This window comes from Ipomoea nil, unplaced genomic scaffold (assembly GCF_001879475.1).
Source record: "Ipomoea nil cultivar Tokyo-kokei standard unplaced genomic scaffold, Asagao_1.1 scaffold0679, whole genome shotgun sequence".
Classification (NCBI taxonomy): domain Eukaryota; kingdom Viridiplantae; phylum Streptophyta; class Magnoliopsida; order Solanales; family Convolvulaceae; genus Ipomoea; species Ipomoea nil.
The window spans coordinates 622,501-646,396 of NW_017617107.1; the positions used below are offsets into that span (position 1 = coordinate 622,501).

The following is a 23,896-nucleotide window of genomic DNA, read 5'->3' on the forward strand; positions in this document are numbered from 1 at the left end:
ATCTACTGATCACAAAGTAGAAAACATCAAGACAAGAACGACAACAGTAAACAAGTACAAGTCAAGGTGTATTCTACTGATCACAAAGTAGAATACCACTCGACATGCTCATCAGAAAAGAATAGACATTCACACATTGGCAACTACATGCCACAGTGACACTTCATGTCACAAGAATCATAGTTCCAACCTTATGCGCTGTTCCAACCTTATGGCTACTCCCGGCTTTATTACAGTTCCAACCATTACCTCCGAGAACCCCTGTACTTTTGAGTCCAACCTTATGCCTCCGGGAACCGTCGTTGTGACACCCCGAAAATCCACATTCAATCCATGGATTAATTGAATAATTAATCCTATTTCATTTGAGGAATTAATTCCTAAAATCCTGATTTTTAATACTCAAGGACTAGTATTTGACTAGTCAAACTTAAAGTTGTGTTATACCTTGAGCTTTGAGGGGAGTTCCCTTGTTCCTTACATTTTCTAAAGGTTAGTAAGGTATTCTTGACTTTTCACCAAGAGTTAGTATTGTAACCTAACCAAGAAGACTTCTTCATTTCATTCCTTACATTTCCTAGAAATTAGCTCTACCTTCTCTCTAGAAAGAAGTGTAGCTTAGTCTCCAAGCTAAGTTGAAACCCTTGTCAAGATTCCAATATTTGCTTCCAAGATTCAACCTTTCACCTATTTGGGCATCTAGGAGGGTAAGATCTAAGTCCATCTTGTGTTTTTGGTTCCATCTCAGTTGTCTTTTTCTTAAAGGTAGGATCTTTATGATCTTTTGGTTTAATCTTGAAGTGGGTTTGGAAAGTAAGCTTTGTGGGGAGCTTGTTGTGGTGTAAAGTGAAGTATTTTGGTCTACAAGAGGTAACCCATGCTCTACAAAACCTATTTTGCTTACCTATATGTGATTTCTTGGATTCTACTTGTGTTTTGCTATGAAATGTGAGTGTTGATGCATGATCTTGTGAAAATGCATATCTAGAGCTTGTGTTTATGGTTCTTGTGTGCCATTGCTTGACATTTCCTATAATTCAAGTCATTTTGTTGTATTGGGTGAGATTTGGCATGTCTTGGACTTGAATTTGTGTTTGGAGAAGAAAATCCTCGAAGGGATTTGTTGTGGTACAAGTGTGTACCCGCGGACGGGGCAGCACCCGCCGGCCTACCCGCGGGTACGTGCCTTGTGGGAATGTGTTCCCGCGGGCGGAACCACGGGTGGGGCACTACCCGCGGGTACATAGGTGGTGATGTGATGGGATTTGTTTCCCGTGATTCTTTTGGCTCGATATTTGGTCTTTTGACTTCCCAATGTTCTTTTGTGGAACTATTTGAGTGTCTTCTTGATGTTTCGTATGTCTAGAACTATATGGTAGGTATCCATATAGGACTTTGGTGTCTTCAATCGTGCTAAGTGTTCAACATCGTGTTTCGTTGAACCGTGAAGTGTCTTGTGAGTTCCTCGGAACTATCTTAAGTTTCTCCGTTGATAAGCATGCTAGTTTGTGTCTAAATGCTAGCGTGTGTGTTGTTTGTACCTTCCGTTTGATTGATGATAACTTGTGTTATTCATCGTTGATGTTGTTGGGCTGTGACCCGTTCCTTGATTGAGTATGTTTCATACCTTCGTTGCGATCCGTTGATTAATTCCTGTTGAGGTTTGATGTGTGAGTGGCTTTACCTGGATTGCACGATTAGTGGTATGGGACACTAGTCACCAAGGTATTGCAGCGATCCTCGTGGTGGCCGTGACGTGATTATGGAGTTGTGACCTGTGTGTCAGGTTCACGTATTTCTTGGGAAGGCGTGTGTCGCCGTGTGTGTGTACGGTACCTCGTGTACATGGAATCGGTGGTTTTGTTGGTGATCTGTTGGAGAGGGGACGACGGTCCTCGGGGGAATAAGGTTGGACTGGTGTACAAGGGTCCTGGAGGTAAAGGTTGGAACTAGATATAAGGTTGGGGGTAGCCATAAGGTTGGAACAGGGCATAAGGAAGGCATTTCAACTCGTGATGTGTGATGTCACGAGGGCTTGTGTAGCCGTGGTTGTGTGTTCTCTCTTGTGACGTGTGTAGTCACAAAGGCATGTGTTGCCTAGGCATGTGTTTCCGTTTGTCGTGTCTTTATCCTTGTGTTGTTGTTATCCGTTGTGGTCTTGGGATGTGTTCCCGTGTTGTTTGTTGATGAGTGATGAGTCTTGAGTTGGTGATTACTCTTGGTTTTACACATATATATATGTATTCCGTTTCAAAATGATTTCTGTATATATATCCTACCTATGTATGATACTAAACATGTGTTGGTGGGTTACCAGCATTATCGCTGACCGGGCGTCGTCCCAATGTTTATCTTTGTGTCTTTCAGGTGATGTCTAGACGAGCGCGATGTCTAGTAGCCGGTAGCTTAGTACCTTTATCCTTGTTTTGTGGCCTGTGTGCCAATGTAGTTTTAGACTAATGTCTTTGGGATAGATGTTTACACATTACAGATTTGACCGCCGTAGCGTTTACCGTGGTTGGTTGACGTGGCATAACACCCCGTTTGGATTCCTTTTATCCAGTTATCGTTTTATCTTCCGCTGTGCTAGTGTGTTGTTGTATGATCTGCATGTGTTAAGGCCTTTTTATATAGGTCATGTTTGGGGGGGTGTTACAGTCGTTCCCCTGCCAACAACCGCCAACATATCAGTACACGAGGGTACAGTTCAAATCACACAACCGCCAACATACGAGCCTACGCTCAGGTTACACCACCAATTTCATTTCATGGCCACCGCGAGGACCACATCTGTACCTTGGTGATTAATTTCCCATACCATTAACCGTGCAATCAAGGTACAGCCAATACACACATTTTCATCACAGGAATCAATCAATGGATCACAACAAAGATATGAAACCATACTCAACAAAGAAGGAATACAATCTGACACCAACGGTGGTCAACACAAGTTGCCAACCTCAAAAGGTAAGAACAAACCACACACACTAGCATTTCATCATCATACTAGCATGCTTATCAAACGGGTAAACCAAACCACAGTTTCGTAGAACATACAAGACTCATCATGGTCCAACGAATCACAAAGTTAAACACTTAGCACGATTCAAGACGCCAAATCCTACATGGATTCCTATCATACCATTCTAGACATACGAAACATCAAGAAGACACTCAAATAGCCCAACAAAACAACATCGGGAGATCAAAACATCAATTACCGAGTCAAAAGAATCACGGGGAATAAATCCCCGGGCAACACCCACATTGTACCCCGCGGGTGGGGCCACGTATGGACCTCCACCCGTGGTTCCGCCTGCGGGAACCAAAGCCCAAAACCATAAGTACCCCGCGGGTGGGGCGGTGGGTGGAGCTCTGCCCGCCATTCCGCCCGCGGGTACACCCTGTACCACAAAAATAATCCCTTCGGGGATTTTCAACAACAAGTCCAAATTCAAGTCCAAAACACTCAAAATCTCACCTGAAGGGATTGAGATTTGAGAGGTGAGAGAGTGGCCCGCATGGGCCATTAAGATTTGAGAGTGGCTGCCACTCTCAATTGAAGATCTTGTTTGTTTTATTTTGCTCTTGTTTTTTTTTTAGTTTTTAGTTTTTTTTTTTTTTTAAATTTAACTTGTTAACATTCTTGTTTTTATTAAATTTATATTTATTAATTAAATTAAAATTTTAATTATCAATAATATTATTATTAAATTTATAATTATTAATAATATTTTTATCAAATTTATAATTATAATTTTTAGAATGATAATAAATAAAGAAATAATTAAAATATGGAGATAAAATGGTGGGTTCACAAAAAGTTGTGAAAAACATAAAACTAATGAGAAGAAGAGATTTTATGTTTGTGTGAGATAGTGGATGATGAGATGGATGTTGGGCCCCACAAAAATCAGAGGTAAAATCTTCAACTATTGAAGATGCCCTTAAACATATTTCCAATAGGATTCAAACCCCTACACTGTTACCTCCCGTCATAACCTTTAAATTTAATGACAATTAACTACGCTAAGTCTCAATGACTCATGATTGGATTTTAAGAATTGAATGTGGGTTGCATGTATATCTTATAATTTACCATTTTGACCATGATAGAAGATATGAATTAATTAAAAATTTTGTGTTGTGCCGGCTGAAATTGCCTTTAAATGTTGCATTCGAAACTTCCGCACATCGGCAGTAACATTTTGATGCTTCGGCGGTTTGGTTTATTCCTATGGATCATTTGACATACTCCTAATATTTTGTGATAACACTAGTATCGAACTTATAAGACAATTTGCAATCGTATGTATTTTCTGAAAAAGCTCGTGGATGTTGAATGCAAGAGATAACCAAAAGGTTACTACTAATTTTAATTTAATTATTAAACTGGATTAGCTCTAGAATCTATTCCAGACAAAATAAAGAATTAAGTACAAGTAATAAAATGGAACCATCTGGTGGCCATCGGCCTCTAGCCGAAGCTTTGAGCCTTTGACGGAGCTTCGTTTCTTGGCCGGCGGTCTCCTATTTTCTTTTGTTCTTTTTTTTTTTTTTTTTTTTTTTTTTTTTTTTTTTTTTAGTTTCATAATAAAGTCCACTGCCGATTCAGCCACCAACCCTTCAAGGAATTGAAGTTGCGGTATTTCCAAAAATCTAAAGTTTAAGGATTCTGCCAGATCTGGATAAAGAAGTGATTTAATTCTAGTGGATCCGTAAAATAAAGTTCAAGAGGTGTACTGTTGCTTCGCTTTTCTTTTGTGTTCTGTGTTTTTCTCTCGTTTGTGTGATGAATTTGTTTTCCTCTCGTTTCTTTTGGCGAGTTTGTTTTCCTATCGTTTCTTTGACGAGTTCTTTTCTTCATAAGTCTGAAACATATTGGTCATGGCGTATGTAAACTTCATCCTGGTGACAAAGATGACAATGTAAAAGAGCATCATCATTTCAGCTCGATGGATATATTGTCAATGAACGACAGATGGAAAACATATACTCAGGTGGTGTGCAAGACTTTTCAACCAAAGTTAGTCTTGACTACGTTGGATCAATTCTTCAATGATATTAAAGAAGCGTTAAATTCATCTAACAAATTCAACTTTAAATTTGTGAAACAGTCTGCGATTCAAGTTCTTTGTAGCATTGCTAGAGAAGTTGTTTCTATGTTTGACTGTAAGGAATTGTATACCGTTCTATCGATCTTATTTGTATCGCTTTAACTTAAGATTAAATGAATGAGTTCCTTTATTTTCAAAAATAAAAAATATAAAAAATTGGAACCATGCACCATGAAATGTTCAAGCAGTTTGGAGCCTCACCCCTACGTCTGCGGGGCTACTCATGTCAACCCAATCCATTAGATGATCAACAAGGAGTACAGGGAAGAGTACATTACACAAAGCATAAACTACACTACTCCAGTGCATACTCCAGCATCACCATGGACTTGACGTGCAGGCTATCTTCATTACAACTTGAACCAGTTAAGAAACCTTCACCACTTGGATAAATTAATAGAAGAGTTAATACCATCTGAGGTCCTCCGAGTATAGTGATTTTGTCACGTTTAGTCCTAAACTTTCAAATTGACCATTTGTGGTACTTCGACTTTCAAATTTAACCATTCGTGATCCAAGTTAACCACTCATGGTCCTTCAAGTTACGAAATTAACCAATCGTGATCCTCTTGAAAGGACCATGGTTGGTTAAAATTTAATAGTTGAAGGACCATGGGTGGTTAACTTGGACCACAAATGGTTAAATTTGAAAGTCAAAGGACCACTGGTCAATTTGAAAGTTTAGGACTAAACGTGGCAAAACCATTACACTCAGAGGACTTCAGATGGTATTAACTCTTAATAGAATAACCAGAGGAGGATTTTAGGAATGGAATGTAGAAATTAATCCTTTTTTCATCAAGTTAATAATAATCCCAAAGTAGCAATTTATAGGAATAAATTGATAACTTCTTGGTCTGAAAATGTGCAACCTCCAGGCCAACTCATCAAATTAAGCTGCATCATCTTATTTAAAATACCATGAAAGTAGGTTATTGACCAAAATAAATGTTTGAATAAGTCTCACCATTCCTGGACTGCATCCTGACGCTGATCCAGACTTAGCGTACTGACACAGAGACTGGACTAGATCCAGAGCCAAATAACAACTTTGAATTTTAACAACTAATAATGCCAACTAAAATTGAATTTTATGTGTAACATTTTTTACACTTACATTTTCTTTTATCCATGTAATAAAAAAATGCCAACTTAATTACCATTTATATTGTAATTTTTGTTTTATTTTTTTGTTCGGGGGAAAAGGAAGAAGGGGAACCCAAAAAACATAGTCGCTCAATCATCCCTTCTACAAAGAAAAAATATCACTTTTTTTCATGTTCAAAATATTGATAATCTTCCAAGGTGGTTCAAACAGCTTAATCCAATCGCAATTCTTCAGGTACCGTTGATTCCGGCTATCTTCTAATACGACTAATAAGGTTTGCTTCTACTTTCTTTGAAAAATATAGCTAACTGATTCAAACTCAAAAGGTCAATCTAATAGACCGCTCTCACTAAGATTCGAACTTATAATCTTAAGTGGTTACAGAGCATCCAGTCTAACCAACTTAGCTAGATAGCCCATTTTCACTATCCAATAGTACACACAAGGTAACACTAACATGATTTGATGAAATCTACCCACTCTTCCAAGATTCAAACATTTCCATCCAGAATCAATCAAGAACAGGATTGCTAATAATTTAATAAACTTTAATTACACATTCAAAGAATATGATATGCAATGAGACTTGAAGAATTACTGGAAAGAGAAAGGGGGAGCTACTATACCTGTTCAACATCACCTCGGGGGATTGGTTGTCGAAACACGAGAATGACAAACGGGCCTTATCATCACAGCTATCTACACAAATATAATCGATTATATATAGAAATGTACAACACTTAAACGAAAATCAGATTGGCATAGCGGAAGCGTGGTGGGCCCATGACCCACAGGTCCTAGGATTGAAACCTGGCTCTGATAGAGAAAGCTTCCCTTATCATTTTTTATTACACCCGAACTGGAACAGTAACTCAGACAACTCTTTTGGGCCACTAAGACTAACCTAAACACTTTTCGGCCCATAAATATACAAAGTTGATAAATGATAATTCAAACATTTTGGCCCATAAATACACAAAGTTGATAAATGATAATTCAACATTTTGGCCCATAAATACACAAAGTTGATAAATGATAATTCAAAAAAATTTGGGATAAGGGTCAAATAAGTCATCTAACTGTTTCAATTAAATCATCAAATTGATTAAAATTATGCAATTAATATATTTAACATGTTACCAACAGATAACTAGTTTTTTTTTAAAGGAGCCGGTGTGGCATTTTACTCAAAATAAGCTGAAATAGTGTCAGGTGGGACATAGTCCCAGTACATCGAAGTAATATAATGTGAAGCGGTAGCTTCTAAATTATGAGCTAAATAATTACCGGATCTAGGAATAAAATTAACATGACAATAATTAAACGAAGATATATAAGTCCTGCATGTGTCAATGGCATAGCCACTATATGAACGCACTGAGGTAGTCGATGATAAGTATTGCCGTAGCGCTAAACAATCCGTAAACACGTCTACAGAGTGTTCGCCCCGATCACGTTGCCATGATAGAACCTCCTTGCATGCCACGGCCTCAGCGATGAGTGGTGAGAAACACTCAGGCGGCGTAGTAACGAAGGCCGAGACATAAGCGCCTTCTCCAATGATGATTATCGCCCCAACCGCTGCCTTGTTCGTTGCATGGTGATACCTTGCGTCGAAATAGCATACGACCCGTTGATTCCCATTCGGCAGTGGGTGTAATGTAGCGTGAGGTGCATGATGAATTACGGCTTGGGGTGCTGCTGCCGTGACATTTTCTTCCGGCCGGCAGTCCGGATGAGCTTGGCGCCAGGACTGCATGGCTGCCAACGTCGCTTGAATAATTCCGTGCGGTCGCGGAAGGCACGCTTCCCAAACGGCACGATTCCTTGTCCGCCATATGTAGTATAAAATTGCAGCTGCATACATTATTCCATTAGAATCATGAATTTTTAACAATTCACTAAACCAATTTTGGCTTGACTATCGCAACGCACACAAATTGGAGGTACGAGTTTTCCACTCGGAACATTCTCAAAATAATGGCATAGCCATTCGGCCTACTCGCTCGCGACCCGAGTGTAAGGCTCTCAGCTTTGATCCTGTCATGGATCTTAGCTATCACAAATCGTTTCGAGAATTTCCATACAACCAACTGCACTGGCCTACGTAAAGACGTAGCCTTTGATGGACTTAGCGTCCTTTGATATCTGTGCTATACTTTCCAAATACAGCTAGGTATCCCACGTAGTGCAATCCAAAGTCACGAGCATATCTTAAGTATCTCATAACTTTCACTATTGCCTTCTAGTGCGTAACACTATGGTTACTCGTATGTCTACCGAGTTCGTTAACCGCTAAGGCAATATCCATCCTAGTACAACCCATTTGATACAATTAAACTACCAATAATCTGAATGTATTCTCCGTGAGAAATACAATCTCCGTGATTATCGGCTAGTTATACGTTAGTATCTAACGGTGTCCAAGCCACTTGATTATCATCCTTTACAAGGATTCAATCAACATAATGAGATTGGCTTAACACGAGACCATACGGTTTTCTCACGACTTTAATCTCGAAGATTAAATCTGCCAAATCCACGCCTCTCATGTCAAATCTCAAATTTAACATGTTCCTTGTAGAATTGATCATTCGATCGTTACTACCCACGTTGAGCTTATCGTGTATAAACAAATAGTGATATCATTGTCTATCGTACGCAATACGTACCAAACACTTTCACTTCCGTTTATACTAAACTCGTTGGTCATCACTGCATGATCAAAACCTCACAGGCCAAATCTCAAAGGCAATTGTTTCGAACAATACAATGATGTCACCAATTACACACTTTCTTTTCACATCGTGGAACCACAAACCCTCAGGTCGTTCCATGTCTACTAAGAAAGTGATACATCCATTTCGATGAACTTCCAAGTCTCGCTAAATAGCTCTGGCAAGTATCATCCTAACGGATTTCATTCTCATCACAAGAGAATATATATCGAAGTAACCGTGGCTCTCGCGTTGCATGTAATCTACAATTACAAGCTCGACCATTTTACTTCAATATAACCAACCGGTTTTTATCTTCCAATTAGTGATCCACTTAGGATCCCGAGGTTTTACAACTTGGAGGAAGAACGACTAGTTCCAAGTATGATTCTGTAAGATAGAATCTACTTCACTTTTAGTAGCCTCTTTCGTGTTGGTCCATCTGTAGAAGTCACTACTTCTACATACGTTCGAGGCTCGTTTTGTAACAACCATGTCAGAAAATCCAATTTATTTTCTAGTAAACAAGTTAGAATATGGACACCACATTCTAACACGTACGTTGGAAAATATGGACCAAAGGATTTTTCAATCCTAGCTGTCTTGCTACGTCTAGCTTCGAGCTCGGGTTCTCTTTCATACCCTCCAACCACAGCTACGTCGAAAGTTTATTTCAACGTGCTAGGTCCTATATTGAACCTTCACAGAAATACATCTTCGAAGAACGATGAATTTCTTGATTCAATTTATTGTGTTCTTATGTACATCCAAACTATAGGACTCGTGTACTAAGAACCAATACACACCTTTGGCAAGACGCCCCCACATTTTAGGCATTAGTAGGAAAATTTCCTACGTACCCACAATTCGTAAGAATTTCATGCGGGTAACCTTATTTAAAAGGTACTTACTTGTCCAAAGTATTGTCTCACCCCACAAACCTTGAGGTAGACTCGGACTTATCAATGTCTTGATATTTATGTTCGGAAACAACGTTCGATTGAAGTGAATACCGTGTCGTACGCTCGAGTATGATACTAACCAATATGTGTTTCATATTCACTACATCGATCGTTTGTAACCGCTTTAATTCACAATTAATTTGGTTATCCCTTTTATTCTTATAAAGAATAAACATGTGCTACACGTTAGCACATCTCGTAGGTGTGAATGAGTCAGCACGTACAAATCCATTCGGTTTTGACCGAAAGGCCACAAACCCGAACCAGTGCTTCCGAAATTGAAGCACGAATCAGTGCTTAGTAATGAAGCACGAAACATGCTACACAAAGCACGAATCACTGCTGCAACTTAAAGCACTGATCTCAAAGCAATCTTCCATTGCTTTAAATTATAAACATACAACAACCTTTCGTTGCTTAATTTATAATTACAGTGCTACTTATCACTAGGATTATTAGTTAATTACACAATTAACCAAACCTCCTTTCGTGCTAATCACATAGCACTTTTTACAATGCTAAATTTAATTAGCGTTTTTCGTTAAGCTCAAGCTTAATTTGACGTCCCAACAATTTGTCTCAAATTATATTTCATACTAGTTTAATTCGGATTTTTGATCAAGTTAATTATAACACAATTGACAGAACCAAATCAATCAAATTTCCAAACTAGTTGAACCAAACTTATATAATCGTACTCAGAATATTATTTAAAATATTCAACACACGAGCTGTGACACTCACGATTATATAGCTATCACAATTTTTGACAAATTGACTCTTAAAATCCTTATCGTTCTACATGAACCTGAACCGAAGTTCTTTACGGGATTTCAACATGTAACACTATTGTTACATTTTATTCCAGCCTTTAAGCCTTTTTAGCATTTTCCAAATAATGCTATTTGAATCTTTTATACATATTAAAAATATCACACAAGAATATTTTACAATATACAAAGTTCAATACACACAAATGGAACAATTCATTTTATTCAATAATAAAATGTGTCACAAGGATACTACAACATTTATTCAAAATAAATCAATAGGAAAAATTACATTGGAAACAAATTCCTTATTCCTATCTTGTAGTAGTCCTTCAACCCGTGTGCCTTGTTCCGTTTTCCAACCGTCCACTCCACGAAGGGTGGTCCATAGCGCACATCGGGGGTACCTCGGTTGTGACCTCACTCCCCCAACCATCCACACGTTTTAAACATAGCGAAGTTGTCTTCAACCTTTTCACCAGGATGACGGTTCGCTTCGTAGTGGCATTTCTCCTTTTTCTCATAATCTTCTTGAAAGCTAAGCTTCGGCTTGAGTTTTCTTTGATTACGGTTGAAGTCATTGGTCACACTACAGTTGTCCTCAGACCATGTAGTGGTCACACCATCATAGTCTTACAACGGTTCGACGTTTGAGCACCCAAACGAACGAACCCGGCAAACAAGAGCACGGGCAAAACACAGTAGCAAGAAAGGAGTAGGAGCAAAGTTTTGAGAAGAAAAGGTGCTTATCTTTGTGTGTTGTGTCTCTCTTTCTCTTCCCTCACGTTGTTAAATCACTTGCTCCTACTACCCCTTCTTATATAGGAATTGGAGTACTAAAAAGCATTTAGTTGACATTCATGGCACGTTGGAAACATCTGAAACAGCTAGCAGATTTAATTCAAAAATCAAATTGGAATTAATACATAGATTAATTCCGTAACGGGTGAATTAAATCTCCAACTGTCCAGAAAAGACTCTGGTAGACCGAAGTTTCGGCCGCAGCACACGAGAGAAACTCTCGTATTGCTTGCTCTCGGCCAGCGCACGAGAGTAACTCTCGTGTTGCTCTCAGCCAGGTGCACACGAGAGAGCAACTCTCGAAGTGTTGCTCTCGGCCAGGTGCGCACGAGAGCAGCTCTCGTGTTGGCAGCGCACGAGAGCAGCTCTCGTGTTGCTCTCGGCTAGGTGCACACGAGAGAGCAACACTCGAAGTGTTGCTCTCGGCTAGGTGCACACGAGAGCAGTTCTCGTGTTGGCAGCGCACGAGAGCAACTCTCGTGTTGCTCTAGGCCAGGTGCACACGAGAGAGCAACACTCGAAGTGTTGCTCTCGGCCAGGTGCGCACGATAGCAGCTCTCGTGTTAGCAGCGCACGAGAGCAACTCTCGTGTTGCTCTCGACCAGGTGCACACGAGAGAGCTACTCTCGAAGTGTTGCTCTCGGCCAGGTGCGCATGAGAGCAGCTCTCGTGTTGCTCTCAGCCAGGTGCACACGAGAGAGCAACTCTCGAAGTGTTGCTCTCGGCCAGGTGCGAACGAGAGCAGCTCTCGTGTTGGCAGTGTACGAGAGCAACTCTCGTGTTACTCTCGGCCAGGTGCACACGAGAGAGCAACTCTCGAAGTGTTGCTCTCGGCCAGGTGCGCACGAGAGCAGCTCTCGTGTTGGAAGCGCACGAGAGCAACTCTCGTGTTGCTCTCGGCCAGGTGCACACGAGAGAGCAATTCTCGAAGTGTTGCTCTCTGCCAGGTGCGCACGAGAGCAGCTCTCGTGTTGGCAGCGCATGAGAGCAACTCTCGTGTTGCTCTCGGCCAGGTGCACACGAGAGAGCAACTCTGGAAGTGTTGCTCTTGGCCAGGTGCGCACGAGAGCATCTCTCGTGTTGCTCTCGGCCAGGTGCACACGAAAGAGCAACTCTCGAAGTGTTGCTCTCGGCCAGGTGCGCACAAGAGCAGCTCTCGTGTTGCTCTGCTCTCGGCCAGGTGCGCACAAGAGCAGCTATCGTGTTGCTCTGCTCTCGGCCACCCGCTTTCAAGTGGCTTAGTGCTTAGAAAAACGATACCGGAAGTTGGTATAACTTAGCCAATTTCCGGACGATATTCATGCCCGCATGTGCCTGCGCACACGAGCTCGGGCTTGAATCAAGCCTTTCCTGTTTCGTTTCTAGTTGGAATGTTATACAATTCTACAAGCTTCAAAAGAGCTCTTGTATAAAAGGGGGGTGAAATCCTCTTTCCAAACCAATGTGGGACAAAGCTCACTTTTCCCTTCATTTTTCCAACTCAATGGGTCTACTTTGAGAATCAATATCAAATTCACCAATTATCCGTTTTGAGCATACAATATATCAATCTCTTCGTCTTACTACAAAGAACCCGAATCCACTTTAACCCGACCCAAATCGGAAGTGGACCCCACTAATAATTGTACCACAAAATAGCCACTTAATATGCCATTTTAAGCTATTTTTTTCCAACATACGTTGATCAATTCTTCAATGATATTAAAGAAACGTTAAATTCATCTAACGAATTCAGCTTTAAATTTGTGAAACAGTCTACGATTCAAGTTCTTTGTTGCATTGCTAGAGAAGTTGTTTCTATGTCTGTCTGTAAGGAATGGTATACCGTTCTATCCATCTTATTTGTATCGCTTCAACTTATGATTAAATGAATGAGTTCCTTTATTTTCAAAAAAAAAAAAAAAAAAAATTGGAACCATGCACCAAGAAATGTTCACGCAGTTCGGAGCCTCACCCCTACGTCTGCGGGGCCACTCACGTCAACCCAATCCATTAGATGATCAACAAGGAGTACACGGAAGAGTACATTACACACTAGGGGCGTTTGGTTCACGGAATGTTAGATTACCTTAGGGAATGTTAGATTCTTGTGTTTGGGAATGTTAGATTCTTGTGTTTGGTTCAAAACTAAGATATGTAAATAAAACAACGGTAATAAGATAAATTGATTAAAACGTCCAAAGCCCAACATTAATAATAAGACAAGGGAATGTGAGATTACCTAAGAAATTGGAGGGTATCTCACATTCCCTTCCAATAGCTAAAAACTTAATGCGGAGGTTATCTGACATTCCTTGTGAAAGTTACATAACCTTAACCAAACATGAGAATCTTATATTTCCAAGCAAATATAACATTGGTTATCTTATATAACCTAAACCAAACGCTCACTAAAGCATAAACTACACTGCTCCATCGCCTACTCCAGCATCACCATGGACTTGACGTGCACGCTATCTTCATCACAACTTGAACCAGTTGAGAAACCTTCACCACTTGGATAAATTAATAGAATAACCAGAGGAGGATTTTAAGAATGAAATGTAGAAATTAATCATTTTTTCATCAAGTTAATAATAACCCCAAAGTAGCAATTTATAGGCATAAATTGATAACTTCTTGGTCTGAAAATGTGCAGCCTCCTACTCATCAAATTAAGCTGCATCATCTTATTTAAAATACCATGAAAGTAGGGTCTTGACCAAAATAAATGTTTGAATAAGTCTCATCTTTCCTGGACTACATCTTGGCGCTGATCTAGACTTAGCGTACTAACACAGAGACTGGACTAGATCCAAAGCCTAATAACAACTTTGAATTTTAACAACTAATAATGCCAACTAAAATTGAATTTTATATGCAACATTTTTACACTTACATTTTCTTTTATCCATGTAATAAAAAAATGCTAACTTAATTTCCATTTATATTGTAATTTTTGTTTTTGTTTTTTTTTTTTTTTTTTTTTTGTGGAAAAGGAAGAAGGGGAACCCAAAAAACATAGTCTCTCAATCATCCCTTCTACAAAGGAAAAATATCACTTTTTTCATGTCTAAAATATTGATAATCTCCCAAGGTGGTTCAAACATCTTAATCCAATCGCAGTTCTTCAAAATGGCCATCTTGACAAGCCGATTAGCAATGGTCTTGTTGAAACCATTCCTTACAAGCTCTAATGATATTACCATAGGAGTCTTGCGATTTCATATTGTGTCACTTTTCCATGTATAGACGGTGCCCCAGGTACCTTCCGAGATCCTCAACCTTGTTAATTCCGGCTAACGGTGCCCCAGGTACCTTCCGAGATCCTCAACCTTGTTGATTCCAGCTATCTTCTAATATGACTAGCAAGGCTTGCTTCAACTTTCTTTGAAAAATATAACTAACTGATTCAAATCCTGAAGGTCAATCTAATAGACTGCTCTCACTAAAAATCGAACTTATCACCTTGTGGTTACAAGCATTCAGTCTAACCAACTTAGCTAGATTGCCCATTTTCACTATCCAATAGTACACACAAGGTAACACTAACATGATTTGATGAAATATACCCACTCTTCCAAGACTCAAACATTTCCATCCAGTATCAATCAAGAACAGGATGGCTAATAATTTAATAAACTTTAATTACACATTCAAAGAAGATGATATGCAATAGACTTGAAGAATTACTAGAAAGAGAAAGGGGGAGATACTATATCTGTTCAACATCACCTCGGGGGATTGGTCGTCGAAACACGAGAATGACAAACGGGCATTATCATCACAGCTATCTACAGAAATATAATTGATTATATGAAGAAATGTACAACACTTAAACAATAAATCAGAGTGGCGCAGCGGAAGTGTGGTGGGCCCATAACCCACAGGTCCCAGGATTGAAACCTGGCTCTGATAGATAAAGCTTCCCTTGTCTTTTTTATTACACCCGGACTCGTAAAACAATAACTCAGACAACTCTTTTGGGCCACTAAGACTAACCTAAACACTTTTCGGCCCATAAATATACAAAGTTGATAAATGATAATTCAACATTTTGGCCCATAAATACACAAAGTTAATAAATGATAATTCAACATTTTGGCCCATAAATACACAAAGTTGATAAATGATAATTCAAAAAAATTTGAGATAAGGATGGAATAAGTCATCTAACTATTTTAATTAAACCCTTAAATTGATTAAAATTGTGCAATTAATGTATTTAACAGGTTATCAAAAGAAACTAGTTAATTTTGATTGTATTGCATATTTGCATCCTATGTGACATCCCATTCAAAAATAAAAATAAACCTAAAACAAAAGAATAAAACTAATTAAATCAGTCGGAAAAATAAACTCCTCCACCCAATTACCAAATATCATCTACGTATGCTACATTCTATTAGAATGGTTGTTCCGTTCCGTCTGCTCGTAAGCTACTCCGACCATGTCCAATTGGACGGCTCCATCCAATTCGACATGGACGAAGAAATTATGGCAGTCTGTTTTTTTTTTTCTTTTTTGTTTTAATTTTTAATTTTTTAAATATAATTATTTTAATTTATTAATTTAATAATTTTTAAAATATAACTATGTGGCATTTTACGTGGCAAATTAGTTAATTGTACATTTTTAACTAGTGTAATAGTTCAATTGAATGTTTTTTTTAGTTCGAGAGTCTAATTACATTTTGGTATATAATTGGAGAGTCTATTTAACCATTATCCCAGAAAAACTTTGTTGGTAACCAGACATCTTAGTTAACTTCCTACGCAATTTAGAGTACACTTGAAAATTTGGAAAATAATTTCTAAAAAATGACTTATTTTTTAAAAAATATTTTAATTTTCTAGTGTGGCTGAGTGTTGTAAATTTATTTATTTAAATCTCGGTAACTCATTTTTTTATTACATGATTTTGATTTTTCATGTTAATATTGTCATTATTTTTAGGTTGTTAATTTGTTATATATCACTAAATGGCTGTGGGAAGGAGACTTGACAACATTTTAAATGTTAACTGAGGGTCCATAGCTCAGTGGTAGAGCATTTGACTGCAGATCAAGAGGTCATCGGTTCGAACCCGATTGGGCCCTATTTATAAAACAATGTTAATGTTAAATTTAGGGAAGTTTGGGAGGATGTTATTGTCTAACCTTCTAGTTTGATAAAATCACTGTGACATATGTTGTTGGACAGATATGTACTTGTCTTTTAATTTTTAAGTATGTAATTTGTAAATTGACATGTAAAATAGTGAACATTGTAATTTTATTTTTTCTTATTATTCGTAAAGTTTTGTGAATGCTCGAACAATCAACAGTTGAAAACTTCTTTTCAAAAAAAAAAAAAAAACAGTTGAAAACTTGAATGTGAACTCCTCTGGTCAACGGTCCGTTCAGAGGAATTGACAGATCTGTCGGTCATTGGATAGAAACCCTAGCTAGCTAATACCAGATGAGAACTGTAATGAATTGTATTAAAAGTGATTAATAACAAGAGTACAAGACCTAGGTATATATACAAGAGGAGACTTAGGGAGACTAGGATGAAAATCCTAAGTAGACTCAAATACATAGATTGACTCCTAATAAAGTGTACAACGAATAGATTTTCTAAAATTCTTAGAAATTGTAAAGTGTTAGTATAGTTTTCAAATCGTAAAAATGTATACGCTAAAATATGTAATCTTTATAAGTTATGGCTTGTATTTAGAAAATTGTACTAGATTAGGATTTGTATAAGTTACAGCTTGTACCTAGAAAATTGTAATAATATGAATTAATTGTAATAAATCCGGTTAGGTTGGTATTTATACCACCGGCACCCTGAGTCCGGTCAGGTTGGTCTTGCCACCACCGACATTGTTAAGCCGGGAAAAGTCCCGGCATTAAGCCCTACTAAATAGGCAATTTTGGTCTCCGGACCCATGAGGATGAAGTTCCAATCTACAACCGCAATGTCGTTAAACTTTAAGTTCCAGTCTTATACCAATGAGGACGAGGTTCCGATCTACGACCGCAATGTCGCTAAACCTTAGTTCCGGTCTTATACCGATGAAAACGAGGTTCCGATCTATGACCGAATGTCGCTAAAATTTAAGTTCCGGTTTTATACCGATCAGGACGAGGATCTGATCTACGACCGCAATGGCGATAAACTTTAAGTTCCGGTCTTATACCGAAGATGACAAAGGTCCTTCAGTTCCGATCTTCGGCTACTTTGCTTTCTAAATTGTACTGCGATCATGTATATGGGTTGGTCATTTGATAAGTCCAATTACGTCGGGACCACCACCCACCGGAGCTGTAACACCGGTTAGGTCGACATTGCCACCACCGACCCGGTTAGCCCGATATCGTATCTCGGCCTTAACCCCTACTAGGTAGGCAATCGAGCCCGCAAGGTCGGACTTTCCACCCTGGGAAAATCCAATCTTTTGATTGGTAGTTTGATCACCCGATGGCATTAAAAACCCAATCGGTTGATCGACAACATGCTAATCCTCTATCATGTTTGAGGTCCGATCTCTTGATTGGTAAGTTTAGATCTCGTAAAGTTCCAAAAGTCCTACAAGTTAGGCGAATCAACCGGTGGTACACCGACGCTGTGAGCTCGATCGGGTCACTTCTCGATCGCAGTTAAAGTTGAAAAAAAACTTGGGAAGCCATTGTCTCTACTCCCTAATGCTGACGATTCTCGCACCTTGGGGGGGGGGGGGGAGGGGTTACTGATAGGGTTGTAGGGCAACCCCCTCGGCCAGGTAACTCCTTTGGCCTACGGAGCTCGTTCGCTAATGCGCTTCTCGAGCAAAGCCATCTTTCCCGGTCTCGCTATCGTTAGACCATCGGGTCTCCTAGTGTCCTTCCGCTTAGGACTCTCTAACCTTCCTGGTCTCGTTATCGGTAGATCTTCGGGTCTCCTACTGTCCCACCGCTCGGGACTCTCGGTTCATAAATTGAGGAAGCGACCTTCCCGGTCTCGTTATCGTTAGACCTTCAGGTCTCTTAGCGCCCCTCCGCTCGAGGGCTCCCGGTTCGTAAACCGAGCTTAAAAAGGGAAAATTCCCCGTTCCGCTAATTGTTGGATTTAAAGCGCATCTCGCTATCGTCAGATATTCGAGTCTTAGTATCCCTTCGCTTGGGACTCTCGGTTCGTAAATCGAGTGCATAAAGGGAGAAATCACCCCCGCTTGGTTTTCAAAAAACAAGTCATAAGTTGTTAATGTGGTAATCAAAACCAACCAAGCATGATCAGCTAAGAACGATCTTTTAGTCGAGCAATTTAGGTCGGGGTTTGACCGAACTCAAACCGGTTGTGACTAGTTAGCCCAAGTGGAGGGCATTGGGAAAAGAGTTCCCGCTTGTGATCTATACGGTTAGTTGAGGCCCTTGGACCATGAGCAAAATCCAATCTCTTGAGCGGTCAGTTTCGATCCTTAGATCGTAGGCAAATCTAGTATCCCGATTGGTGTAACCTGATCCTTAGATCTGTGCGAATTGATCTTCTTATCACGCAAGAGTTCGATCCTTAGATCGTGAGTAAATCCAATCCCATGATTGGTAAAGTTAGATCTCCTTATCGCAATTAATCTGGCCTGCGGGTCATACCTAGCAACCCGGTCGCTATACTGGTAAAGTAGACCTCTAGATCGCGGGTAACCCAATCTCCCGATCATAGCTAGCATCCCGATCGCGAGATCCGTAGATTTCGACCTCTCGAATCATGTTGCAAATTTGATTCCTAGAACAGTAGAACTTAAACGACCCCTTTTAGTCCAAAAGACTGTGCTTATGGTTGTACTCTTTTCCTTAGCTAGAATTTTTCCCCACTAGGTTTTTTCCTAGTCTAAGGTCTTTTAATCAGACAATCGACATAAGTCACGGACCGTATAGTCAGGTTTTCCAGCCTGAACCCTTACTCATTAACTCATCGTCAAAGCACGGACTTGGGGGGGGGGGGGGGGGGGGGGACTATTTGATAGGGAATATTTTTCAGTATGACCTCCCTATACGTTCACGTTCACAATTTGCAGCCGGGTCAAAGTCAAACCCGCCAATACCGAGACCTATATAAAGGGCCTTAGCCCTTCATTTCAATGGGTCCTCTCCCTCTCTAGATTTAGATCTTCTCTCAACACTCTCTGCATGATACAATTACAATGAATAAAAGACTTCTTCAAGCTATAATATTCTCCCACCTCATTCTTGATTTTACATATACGGTATACACCCTACGTAGATCCAGTAATTAACTGTATCATTCAGGTTTACTCCAATTTAAAGAAATATGTCACCCCATTTTCTTGTACTTTGAGACTTGTACGTTGCTGATATAAAATGTGGAGTAATTAAATTAGGATGTTTTTTTTTTCAAGGAGTTACCATTCAATATGTTGGATTTTCACATGTTGCATTATTGTAATAAAAATATTTGGTTATTTACTGTTTTGTCAAATAAAATTTGTAGTTACTAATTATGCATTTCACAAGTTCAAGTATTTAATTGCACTTTTTAAAGTTCAAAAGCCTAATCGTAATTTTACATAAAATTCAAGGATCTATTTGACCATTTTTTTCCCTTTAAGATTAAGATTTTGAGCCCGTTTGAATTACTCAATGTTAATGCAGCCACATATAATTGAGTTTAATATGTGTAATTATCAAAAGAAGTAATCTTTACCTGGTATTGTGTTATATATATAAAGTAATTAAAATTACAAATTAATTGGGCAAATGCGATCCATGCACACCACTCTTTTTACATTGAATTGGACATTTGGATGCACATGATCATCAATATTTTCTACATCAATTTAGCATGAAAAGTTCATTACATGACATACTAAAAACCTCAAACAATTTTTAATTTACATTTTAATAAAGCATTATGTTTTTATATTAAAGTAGAATTGTAAAATAAAATTATTGAATTTTTATGCTGTAATACATTAAAAAATCATTTTTTTTAACAATTTTGTAAATACAAAAACATAACAAAATAAATATGATTCAATTAATTATGGCCTAAAAAACATTACAGCAATAAAAAATAATAATTTTATTTTACAATTATACTTTAATATAAAAACATTATAAAATAAAATTTTGTCACTATTAGGTTTATATTCTTTAATTTAGGGAAAATCTTTTCACTAATTTGGGGAAGTAAATTAATGTTAAAATTAAAGTTCATAGAGAATTACAATGTATGAAAATTTTATATAATCTTATTTTTAGGAACTTAAATGCTATTGGTCTTTCGAGTTTGATGATTTCGCAACGTTTAGTCCTTAACTTTTAAATCAATTATTCGTTGTTTTTCGAGTTTCGAATTTTGACCGACTATAACTCTTCTGATAATCCCTGCCATATGCGCCGTAAAAATTAAAGACAAAATAGTATTTTTTATGTCAATAAACATATATTTATATATATAATTATATAAAATGGTGTTTATATATAGACTAATATTAATAATGTATATATACTAGGTGGGTTTGACAGATCCCTGTCGGCTTGATCAAGTCTGTGGGTTAGGTGGGGCGGGCTAAAAAATTCGTTAAATAAATGAGCTTAAAATATTAAAGCTTGTTTAGCCCTTTTAGTGGGGCCGGACAGGCTATCTCGACAAGCTAAGTAATTTTTGACAGCTCAAACGGGAGGTAATAGGTTCGAATCCCATGTTACATAACATATATTATATTGTAATAAAGTCAATATTATTAAAAAAAAGAGTAAATTTTCATATTCGTTTTCTTCTGATTAGGGCGTGTTGCTGTAGAGAAAGCACACAAATTACACCAACTCATCCCCACGTCTTGTCGAATTGTTCAGATTTCGATTTCCGTTTGAAGCTGCTGCTGCCGGAGGCTGCTGGTTGTCGTACCTGACATACTGTTCCTTACCCGATTTTGTAAGTTGTCTTCTGATTTCACTTCAGTTTGGGATTTATTGAGCTTCAATTTTGTTTTGTTTTGTTTTGTTTGGTTGTGTTTTTGTTTTTGTTTGCTTAATGTCATATATCTTTGTGAAGTGGGAAAGTGTTGGTGTTTCTTCATTTTGAGATCATTAAATTTGTTCCATTTTGTACCTTATGAGTATGAATTATGTACCCGTCTTTTCAACCTAGTTGGGTCCATAATGCTCTACTATGTGTCTTGTGTTGTGATTTTTTTGTGTTTTGTATTATGAAATTCTGTATCTTAAAATATGAATTCTGTACTACATTGTTTTAATTCATGGTCCATGATATAAATTGCCGATAAGTATATTCAATTAAGGAATACTACATATCCTTTTAGTTTATATTCCATTTTTTACTCTTTGCTTGTACGGTTTGTTTTAGTTCCGCTAAAAACTAGTGTGGATCACACAATTATTCTTTTTTATCTTTTATTATAATACAATCATGAAACATGTTAAGAGTAGAGTTTTACTCTATAGAGGTCCCCATGTATCATTTTCCTTTTTTGTTTGTGTGTCTAATCTAATGCTTCTTGTTCAATTTCTGATTCACTAAAAGTTCTTAATTTTTTATTTTTATTTTTTTGTTTTTACTAAGGAGCTATTAAGGAGATACTCCCATCATGGTTTACTTGAAGGTAAGGGTTAAGTTCAAACTTTTTACTAAGGTCTGAATCATTCCACAAAGCAATTAATAGATGCAATAGCAGGTGGCACACTAAATAGCAAAACCCCAACTTAGGTGTAACACCCCGAAATTTTAAAACTTTTAAGACTTATAACATAAAGGTGAAATCTTATTAAATCCCAAAACGTAATACAAGAGTACGGGGTGCTATGCCACACCTGAGCTAGAGAACTCAGGTGCACAGGCTAACTAATAACTAATATCCTTGATAAGGTAAATGCATAAGCATGACACGCAGGCCGAAAGGGAAACTATCTACTTCTACGCTCCAATTTCTAGCGCGCTCCAGTGACTTATTCTTCTGTGCCTGAAAGCCAAATATATCTGTTCAGCGAGAGATGCTGGTAACCCACTCCAACGCGTTGAAATACAATACATATAGATATACGAAAACCATTTTGAGCATGAAGATATATCCTACGAACTCTAGCTTTTAAACCCGGGAATGACTCGACAGATAAGGCTAGACACAAGCAACAGTTATAACAAGCGTATACAATCCACAACAGGCAAGACAGATAAGGCTGAGCACAATTAATAATCATAACCCAACACAAACAATTCCCAGCATAAATCCCATAGTCACATCCCCCAAGATACTCATAATCACAACTCATCCATATCTCATCACATAGCACACTTTGTTGGCGCCACAGGACCAATCGCATGCCCATACATGAGGGTCAGCGCATATAGCTCTGACACGGCCCCGCAGCACCCTGCCCCGTATCGCAACACGGAGGGGTCGATCGCAACCGACCGATGAACCGCAGCTCATCATGATGTTTGATCGCAACCAAACAGTGGACCGCAGCCCAAGAGTATGTCATCTGACCGCAGCCAGGAAAGTATGAACCGCAGCTCATGTAGAAGCGTTTGATCGCAACCAAACGGTGGACCGCAGCCCAAGAGTGTAAATCTGACCGCAGCCAGCTTCTGAACCGCAGCTCAGGAATAACCAATCCGATCGCAACCGAATTGGGGTATCATGCACACATAACACATAGCAAGCACATGCAACCCACATTAACACATTGGGAAGGGGGAGAAAGCGTATAACGAAACCTATGCGTGATCGTTCACATACTAAGAATGGTCCTAAGGGGTTCATACTTCTTCCACCTAGGTCAACGGGATACCAATTCAACTAGCATGCAATATATAAGACTCATTGACCTACGAACGGTACCAGAAACATCAAACTAGACACGGCACGATGAACGGAGTCCGTTGGGACACCACGGGGATCGGGGACACATCAAACGGGGAAGCCGGGGTCCCGAATGGGGGAGATTTCTAGCGGGTAGCCGGTGGGTGGGGGGAACATCCGCCGGCTGCCCGCCGGTAAACACTGTTCCGGGCAGAGGGTCGCTGGCGGGCAGCTGCCCGCCCGCCGGCTGCCCGCTGCCGGAGACGCCCCCTTCTGGCCGCGGGTAGGTGGCGGGTCCCCTACCCCCCACTGACTCATTATACACAAAACGCCCCGGGAACCATTGTGGAACCCGAAACCATGTTTAGACACTTTACAACGCAATTAGCGATCAACACGTAGACAATTAACGGATCAAATACGAGGCACATAACCTATCATGCTTTTCTAAATATAATCGACACCCAAACATACAATTTCCCCACCCGATACACCAAGAATAATATCATACGATACAACCTAGGGTTCTAATCACTTTTATACCAACAAGAATACGATTCGTCTTCTAATTACAAGATTCGGTACAAATAACACATAAGCATCCAGTAATGCCATACAATTATCAAGAACGACA

The 23,896-nt window shown here is 38.9% G+C and overlaps 2 non-coding genes across 2 annotated transcripts; both read left to right on the forward strand.

The window, feature by feature from the left end:
* The first annotated feature begins 15,303 nt into the window (after nt 1-15,303).
* On the forward strand, nt 15,304-15,375 carry TRNAM-CAU. The gene has a single exon. It is a non-coding gene; the product is annotated as a tRNA-Met (tRNA).
* A 1,108-nt stretch (nt 15,376-16,483) lies between these two features.
* On the forward strand, nt 16,484-16,555 carry TRNAC-GCA. Its single transcript has one exon. It is a non-coding gene; the product is annotated as a tRNA-Cys (tRNA).
* Nucleotides 16,556-23,896: the final 7,341 nt, after the last annotated feature.